This window comes from Lactuca serriola, chromosome 6 (assembly GCF_051521515.1).
Source record: "Lactuca serriola cultivar US96UC23 chromosome 6, Lser_US96UC23_V15, whole genome shotgun sequence".
Classification (NCBI taxonomy): Eukaryota; Viridiplantae; Streptophyta; class Magnoliopsida; order Asterales; family Asteraceae; genus Lactuca; species Lactuca serriola.
Genome location: NC_136413.1, coordinates 137,057,906 through 137,067,373, shown reverse-complemented (window position 1 = coordinate 137,067,373; position 9,468 = coordinate 137,057,906). Strand labels below are relative to the sequence as shown.

The following is a 9,468-nucleotide window of genomic DNA, read 5'->3' as shown; positions in this document are numbered from 1 at the left end:
AAGTGCATAGATAGTTAAGTTCGTTAGGTTATAAATATTAAAATTAGTGGGTACTTTTGTGCACATCAAGTTTTTGGTGCCGTTGCCGGGGAACGGCTTAGTTTTTATCTTATTTATTTGCATTAAATTAATCGATCCTTCTTGTGGAGTCAAAGCCACAAAAAGTTAATTTTTTAGCAAAATAAAAATTTTCTGTTAATCACACAGTCCACGACGTGGCCATATACTTGCCACGACGTGGACAGTCAAAAAAATTTTAAATTTTAATTTGTAGTTAGTTTTTCTTATTTTAGATCAGTTTTACGTTTTAGTTTAGCAAGTTGCAGGAGTTCATGACCAGAAGCTCAAACACACACTTGGTGCCACCACTGGAAGACCCCGAGTCTGCACTTCACAAGAAAAAGACGCCCTTGCAAGAATTGAAGTCAGCCTTTTCTAGGAAGTCGGGAAAGAAGACAGGAGAGTCAAGTTCATCAGCGAAGCACAAGAGCAATCTTGAGCATTTGGATCATACACCCGTGCAAACCGAGTCCGAATACGATACCGAGCCAGAATTTGAAGAACACACAAGTGAACCCGAGAACGAGCCAAGGAACGAGATGGAAGCAATTAAAGAAATGTCCATGGGAGCATACAAGAAGCGGATCCGAGAAGATATGGGTCCCGGTTTAGTCCAACCCGCAATACCTGCCACTGCCACCTTCGAGCTGAAGGGACACATATTGACTGCGCCGAAGGACATCCCATTTTTCGGGAAAGATCATGAGGATGCTTTTAAGCATCTAGATGAAGTCAATGACATTGCAGATTACTTCAATGTCCCAAATGTCAACAGGAACACAGTCTTGCTTAGGATGCTTCCCATCACTTTCAAAGGAGCTGCTAAGGAGTGGTTAAAAGCACTCCCACCGGGTACAATCACCACTTGGGCTCAAATGCATGAGCAATTCCTGGACCAGTTATGCCCGCCATCCAAGATAGCCAAACTCAAGAAGGCAATAGCCAACTTTGAGCAACAACCGGGGGAGTCACTATACGAAGCATGGGAGCGGTACAAGGGCTTACTCAGAAATTGCCTGCAACATGACCTAAATGTGCAACAAGAGATGTCAATCTTTTATGATGGGGTCAATGTGATGACAAGACAACTCCTTGATTCTCAAGGACCATTGACAAAGAAAAATCCAAGGGAGGTCAAGGAGCTAATTGAAGAATTCGCAAAACACTCCCGCGAATACCATAACCCGAGGCAAGCAGAAGCAAAGGCGGTGGAGGGGTCCAAACTGAAGAAATTGCAGCTGTCATGGCCATGCTGAATAACATGGACCGCAGGATAACACAGATGGACCAGTCGATACATGCCATAAGAGTGGGTTGCGAGCGATGTAGTGGTCCACACTTGACCAAGGACTGCAATGTGGATGAGTTTGGGAACAGAAAAGCTCAAGTGTGCTATTCTAGTGGGGATAAGTTTGATGAGGAGTGGAGGAAACTGAAGAAGGAGTGGGTGCCATATGAAGAGTATAAGAAGCAAAAAGAAGAGAAGTATAGGCAGACAGGTTGAGGCCTTTACCAAAAGGAGCAGCCACCAATCGAGAAGAAACCCGACCTAGAGACCATTTTGATGAAGTTTATGGAGGCTTCGGAAAAGAGACACGATGCCACGGATTCCGCTATCATGGAACAACAAACATTGATAAAGAACCAGCAAGCCTCCTTCCATAACCTTAAAGTACAATTTGGTCAACTAGCCACTTTAGTTCATGAAAAATTGTCCCCGAAGAATCCCGAAGTAAAAACCCAATCTCACATAATGGCCATCGATACTAAAAAAGATACAATATCTGAGTTCCTGGAGGCGTTGGAAGAAGAACCGCAGCAGCCCAAGAAATCAAGGATCGAAAATGGAGAAAGGGCTGAACCAGGCTCGCCACAATGTGGCACTCCTCTGGCCACGACGTGGCGCAAGTCTGAGCAAAAATCCTTTGAGCCTATTCCAGCTTATCATCCACCTATGCCATTTCCCACCCGCGCAACACTTAGTCAACTGGAGAAGGAACATTTAGAGTTTGTGAAGCATGTGAAAGGGATTCCAATTAATACTCCCTTTGTTGAGTCCTTATCCAAAGCTCCCGAGAACCAGAAATTGCTGCAAGACTTGATAGATACGCGAAGGCAATTAAAGAAGCAGTCTACAGTGATTCTAAGTGAACAAACTTCAAAAGCTGTGTTGGGAGAAACACCAGAAAAGATGGGGGATCCTGGACGCCTCACTCTTCCATGTGAGTTTGGGAATAAAATGAAGGTTAATGCTTTAGCCGATTCCGGGGCTAGCATTAATCTAGTGCCTTTTTCATTTTATCAAAAATTGGAGATTCAGAAGATGAAGGCTACAAAAATGAAGATTCACATGGCGAACCGTTCGGTGACACAACCCCGAGGCATAGTGGAGGATATTTTAGTGAAAATTGGAAATTTTGTTTTTCCAATAGACTTTGTAGTCTTGAACATGAAAGAAGACTCGGATGTTCCGATAATCCTTGGTCGGCCATTGCTTAACACTGTTGGTGCCCTTGTTGATATCCGCGAGTCCAAGCTCACTTTGAGGGTTGGGGATGAACAAGAAGTCTTCGGGATAAGAGATGATTTTCAATAAGATAAAGAAGAGGTGTTCACAATTAATGAGGAGAATGAACAAGAGGACAAAACCAAGGGCATCTGTTCCATATTTGATTGAAGTCATAGCTTACAAGAGTCCGCCTTCTTGGGTGAGCGAAGAGGACGAGGAAATGACAAGTGATGAAGAGGAAGTCACTTCAAAAGTAACAAGGCCGGTGGTGAAAGAAGAGGAGAATGCTATGGAGTGCAAGGAACAAACAAAGGGCACAAAACGCAAGCATGAAGAAGATGGAAAAGCTAAAAAGGAAAATTCAAATAAGGCGTATAAAAGGAGAGTTCAAGCTTATAAACGGCGGTTCAAGGAACAAAAGATCCTGGTGGTAGACTCTTCCGAAGATTCAACGTAGAAGGCACGGACTCCAGCTCAAGACTCCAAGAAAAAGAAGCGCTTCTCGGGAGGCAACCCGAGTTTGGTTTGCATTTTCTTTTTAAAATTTTCTTTTCTTTATTTTTAATTACGAAAGACATCAATTCATCATCTAAAAACCGGTAATAAGTAGAGAATTAGCTGTAGGGAACTTTAAATAATGAATGATATGCAAAGAAATTAGTTAATATGATAAACATTATTAAAATTTTGCATCTGGCAATTTCCACGACGTGGGCATAGCCCAGCCACGTCGTGGGTTAAAATAGAATGCGCGATTTTAAGAAAGATTTAAGGTCCACGACGTGGGCATAGCCCGCCACGTCGTGGCCTTTAAAAATCAGGGGGGGGGACCAATTGCTTAAAACCCTTTGACCGAGAAACCTCATCCCCCACTTGGAAACTGCCGCACCCACGGGAACATCACAACCCCACAGCCAATTTCTTATTATACTTCCAATTTCCTTGCAAGATCTTGCCAATTAATCCATTTGGTATGTGTTTTACTCATTATTTTTTAATTATTTCTTCCAATTTCAAGTTTTCATGGTTAGGGTTTGTATGATTCACGAAATTGGTTGAATCTAGTGGTTGATTTTAGATTAAATATCCCTTAAATGGTCATAGGAACAAACCCCAACCATTGATTTTAGTAGATACTGCATGCATATAGACTGATTCAGAATCTGTGACCGACGCGACCCACGACGTGGCGTAGCCTGGCCACGTCGTGACTTCTGTGAACAAGTTTAGACTGTTTAATGTGTTGGTTGTTTGTTGTTTTGGTTTGCTTTTGTTTGCAGAAATGGGACCACGACGAGCTGTTCTGTAGGAGGAAAACCCGATAGATGTAGCAAGCATACATCCTTTATACCAGTTTCCTCAAAACATTCCCCGACCGTTGCTAACGACCTACGAGAATCGACTTGGATGGTTATACAATAGGGAGTTTGCAATAGCCCCAATTATTGATTGGGGATGGCTTGGTAGAGTGGGAATGGTACTGGAGCTGGAACGTTATTGGTCGAAGACTTATGTTGGAGATCAATTTTCGTTCACTTGTCATGGGTGGAGGAATTTATTCGCCATTCAAGAACCCGTGTACCGGGAATTGTCGGTAGAATTTTTCTCTACCGTATGTTTCGAAGAGCGCACCCTTGATGTCACCTACAATAGGGCACTTGTGTTTCGTTTGGGTGGTGTATATCGTGAGTGTAGTCTTCGGGAGTTTGCTTGGCGTATGGGGCTCTATACGGAAGTGGAGACGCAATCTCCATTTTTTATCCCTTTCTTTCTTGGATGTGTGCGAGATTTTGCTCCGGGTACTTTGGATGTGCAGTTTTGGCGGGGCATTTCTAACCATGAGTACAACACTCGTGACTCGAGTGAGTCACAAATTCGGAATCCTGTTTTCCGATTTTTGCACCGCCTTATCATGTTTTCAATCAATCACAAGCATCATGGTGATAAGGTCCCCATCCAGAATCTATTTTATTTATGGACTCTTATTACTCCGGGGGTTTGTTGTGATTTGCCTTATATGTTGGCGAGGTTTATGGGGAAGAAAGCGGCCAATTCTAGGCCTGAGAGCCCGATTACTGGGGGGCATTTGGTTACTCGCCTGGCCAGGTCATATCATATTTTGACCCATGACTTTGTGAGGAATCTTACTCGGTTCCCGGACACAGACTTGACCATTCAAGTCTTGGGTGTGATGCGAGCGATGGTGAATATCGGGGGTCGTTTTGTTATACCACCGATAGATGACGAGCAGGAGGAGGTGCAGCTGGGACAGCAACCACCAGCCAGGCCGAGGCGTCGGAATGTGCGGGCTAGAGGTGAGGTCGACCGAGAGCGTGCTGCTTCGCAGTATGTGCAGGGAGTGCCCACCGACCCTTTTCAGAGTCGGGTGGGAACATATTTGGATAATCTACGGGGTCATGCCATTTACCATACCCAGCTTACTAAGGGTATTTATTCACATTTGGGCGTGACCCGACCACCTTCTATGCCACCACAGTATCCCTATTTTCCGACATGGGAGGAGCTATGGCGTCCGCAAAATGATGGGGCAGAGCCAAGTGGAGCACAAGATCAAGATGATGATTGATTTTATTTCTTTTGTTTTTGAGTAGTTTTTTTATGTTGACTTTGGTGTGTGATGTAAAACTTTATTAAGACTATGATGTTACTTTTTGTTTCTTTTGGGTTGATCTAATTTTTCAGATTAGCGTTGGAATTCTAAGGAGCATAGAAGGTTAACTTTCGAGTCGTGTTTGTCTAGTCAAGGAAGCTTAGAGTCGTGAGTCGGAACCCACAATTCAAGATAAGTGTGGGGTCTATTAGGGAGAGGTTATAGTTGGGAAATATATTTGCATAGAAGTGTCGGAAACCAGTTAGCCATTGGTCAAAGCTGCTAGAGTAAATAAAGCAAACAAGTCATTTTCTGCTGATGCCAGTTTCCACGACGTGGACTCCTTATGCCACGTCGTGGCACTCTTGTAGTTTGTAGTAGTTCAGCATTTTGGTGTACGCGGTTTCAACCCATATCACGACGTGTCCAGATATATGCCACGACGTGATCTAGTTTATCATTGCTACATTTTTCCTTACAAATACCCACTTTGACGAATTGAAGTGGTTTATTTACGTATTCAACCAGTTCTACACCGAGTTTCTATTTTTGGAAGTCCAATTGTACATTGTCCATACTTTTGGAGATGCTCACGCCACTATCCCAGGGGAGTCTGTTCCTTTTTCTCCCTTTTTTTTAATTTTGATTTGTTTTTATACATACAATGAGGGCATTGTATGAAATAAGTGTGGGGTAGGGGTAGAAAAAGTAAATTGCTAGAAAATTTTGAGAATTCACATTAATTGAATGTAGTAATAATAATTTGAGCTATAATTGCTAGTATTATGCGGAATGATCCGATGAAAGTTCAAATGTTTAGTTGAGTCAATACACGTTATAGTGCATTTGTTGCCTCCCTTATTTTAGTGAAATCATGGAACAAAAACACAACCCCGCTTGGTTTGAGGGATGCGATATGTTTAGTAGCCTAAACCTGAAATGTATCCAGGAAAATTATTATCATTAGCCAATAAAGGTTGAGGTTGAGCGCCTTTGCTTAAGCATGTAGGTTTTGAGTGAAAAAGAGAGGTACATGTTAAAAAAAAGAGAGAATTACGAGTAAAGTTTGAAGAATTTTGGAGCAAATAAAGTGAAGATAAAAAGATCAAAATTCTCAAGAAATCCAAAAAGTTGAAGATACCAGAAATCAAATCAACAAAGGTGGTGAATTCAAAGAAATCAAAGATCAAATGTCAAAGAATTGAAGAATTCCAAAAGAGCTCCATAGTGGTATCAAAAAATTGTAATTCTAGTTTATGTATGCATAGGTTGCTCAACTAAAAATACCTTGAGGTTAGGAGGTTTTCTGCGGATGGATTCGGAGGGTTGCATAAAATGAGCATTGTTCGGAAAAAGTGGGCGAGTGTTTATGAAGATTGTGAGTATTTAAAGTATGGGGGGTACTTTAGGAAAATTTTAGACACAAATGCATGCGTTGAGGTTTTGGCATAATGGCTGAACTAGAGTCGGATTGTTCTGTGTAGTGTTAGTAATTAAGAATTAAGTTTAAATTTGCTTGAGGGCAAGCAAAGCCTAAGTGTGGGGTATCTTGATATTGCCATATTTATACCTATTTCTAGGCAGTATTTAAGTACATTTTTATTAATAAATTGATAATATGTTTAGAATAATGATACTTATGAGTTTAAATTGTTATTTTCAGTCAATACAAAGGATTTTCGAAGAAAGGGACCAAAGGTGACAAAATGCGGAACATGGGAGGCTTGGAAGACAAGAAAATAATAAATTCACGATAATCGCTCAATTCATGACGTGGCGATGAGGCCCACGACGTGGAACGGGTGTTCCAGAAGATAAACATCGCGACGCGGAGGATTTCCTTGAACGATACGGATTGCTTGAAGCCCACGACGTGGCGCAACCTAGCCACGACGTGGCGCATGTTTTTAAGGATTATATAAGTCCTCCTGATTATTACGAAAAGGGAGACTTTTGGCAGAAGAAAGCGAATTCCAGGAGACGAATAAGAACGAAAGAAAGGTTCTGGAAGAGGGTTTTCAACACCAAAAGAAGTAAAGGTTTATATTTTAGTTAAATAAGAACATGTCCTTTATTAGTTTTAGCTGTGTTAGTTTAATTACTATGATGAGCAGCTGAATCTAGCTACTCTTGTTTAGCTAGATGAAGCTTTAAACTTATGAATAGTTATATGATTATGGATTGAGCTTAGTTGGTAAAAATTTGCTTGTGTTTGATTTGTATGACCTAGCATGTTATTATTTGTTTATCTAATTACTTAGTTGCATGTTCTGTGTAGCTTAGTGACCATTAAACTGCATGAACCTGTTTACCTAATAATTTAGTGAACATTGAATTGTTAGAGCTAGGATTGACCAATCTTAGTTAGTAATTAGAATAAATAAAGTTTAGCTGTGCTAGAGAACGTGAATTGTGATCATAATTGCGTTTACACAACAAATCTTACATAGCATATTTACATCTATAATTAGTTCTGTGTTTAATTATGTGTGAACATACATGGTTTGACATGAATTAGTTAATTATTGGTAAGATAGAACTAAATTACTAATACAACTAAAAACCAACTTAGTAATCCGTAATCGTTAGCTAGCCATAAGGGAGAAATGGATTCAAACTAAACAAGAGTGTGTTTTTATTTATTGAATTTGATTTAAGTTCATCTGATCTTGTAAAACCAGATAAAACCCCTTATTAAACTTGTTAAATAAATTAGGTTAACTTAATAGTAAGTAAATTAATTAGAACACCGTTCCCTGTGATCGACACCCGACTTACCCAAGCTATACTGTAATCTGACTAGGTACACTGCCTATAAGTGCATAGATAGTTAAGTTTGTTAGGTTATAAATATTAAAATTAGTGGGTACTTTTGTGCACATCATATCTCAAGAGGCTCGTAAGAGACCTGTGGAGATCTGTGGAAGAAAGACCCCATGTCCTTGTTCTTACTCATATTCAAGCAAATGGTGCTGAAGCATGACAAGTTAGAGGTACGGCCGCAATGAATCGGCCAACCAAAGATGATCTTGCCAAAATGGAAAATGATGTCATAGACTTCTATAACATCTTTTGCTCTGTTGCTCCATATAATTTTGACATCATCAACTGCAAATTTTCTAAGGAGATCTGGGATGTGCTCAAGAATCTCTATCAAGGGTCAGAACTAGATCAGGATAAGAAACTCACCACAGATCTCAATGAGTTTAACAACTTTAACGCTCTTCCCAGTGAAAGTCTTGACGATTCATTCAAACGATTCAATCTCATTATCATGAAGTTATCAAATGTGTGTACAGTTCAAAGCAATCATGAAACAAACCTGCAGTTTCTCAACGGTTTGGGAAGACATTGGTCTAGCATAATGATGATTATGTAAGGGGATAAAACGATTCATACGTTGTCCCTTTTCAAGTTATATGGAGAACTTCAAGCACAGGAATCAATTGTGTTGAAAGATTGTGCAGAGCTGGGTGGACCACTTTCCCTGAAAGCTCAAACCCAACAAGTCAAAACTCCACAGTACCCATATCCCACTGAATCATCCTATCCAATTTCAAATGAAAACTCACCGCAGTCATATGAGGCTGATGCTTAAATCAATGATGAAGAATAATTCCTTAATGTCATCGTCTTGGTTATCCAGCAATTCAACCGAGTACCACCACCATCATTTCATAAAAATCAGCAGTTTACCGAACCACCTTTTAACCGCAACTTCAATCTGCATAATCACCACTCACAATATCCCTGAAACCCTCATCATCCACGCAACCATAGAATGCACATCATTCCAAAGAGGCATTGCAATCCAACAAACCATCAGATTCCGGTACCTAAAGTGAAAAGAAAACTGAAGTAATTATCTGTCATAAGTGTCATAAAGAGAATCACTTTGCCAAAAATTGCAGATCAAATGTGGTTAAGGACAAGGCATTCTACCTTAGAATGAACCAGGAGATGGAATAAAAAGAAAAGGCAAAAGTGTATGTTGGTCAAGTGAAGAGGGATCATGAAGTGTGGTCATCCAGAGATGAGGACGAAAAGTTTGACAACAACAAGAGAAAACGGAAGATTTCCATGATTGCAACTGCCGAAGAAGAAGGATCGAAGGATTTGCATAGGAATTACTACTATATGGCCAAAGATGGCACAATCAACATCATCGAATAGGTAGAAATCATGATCCATTCTAATAATTTCAACATGCATGATTGTGAACCATACTTAGAAAGACTTAATGACACATGTGTTGTTGTCCTTTCAGACTAAAACAAGGCCCTTGACA

The 9,468-nt window shown here is 40.5% G+C and overlaps 1 non-coding gene across 1 annotated transcript; it reads right to left on the bottom strand.

Moving 5' to 3' along the window:
- Nucleotides 1-983: 983 nt before the first annotated feature.
- LOC145060805 (small nucleolar RNA R71) lies at nt 984-1,090 on the bottom strand. Its single transcript, XR_013686988.1, has one exon. It is a non-coding gene; the product is annotated as a small nucleolar RNA R71 (small nucleolar RNA).
- Nucleotides 1,091-9,468: the final 8,378 nt, after the last annotated feature.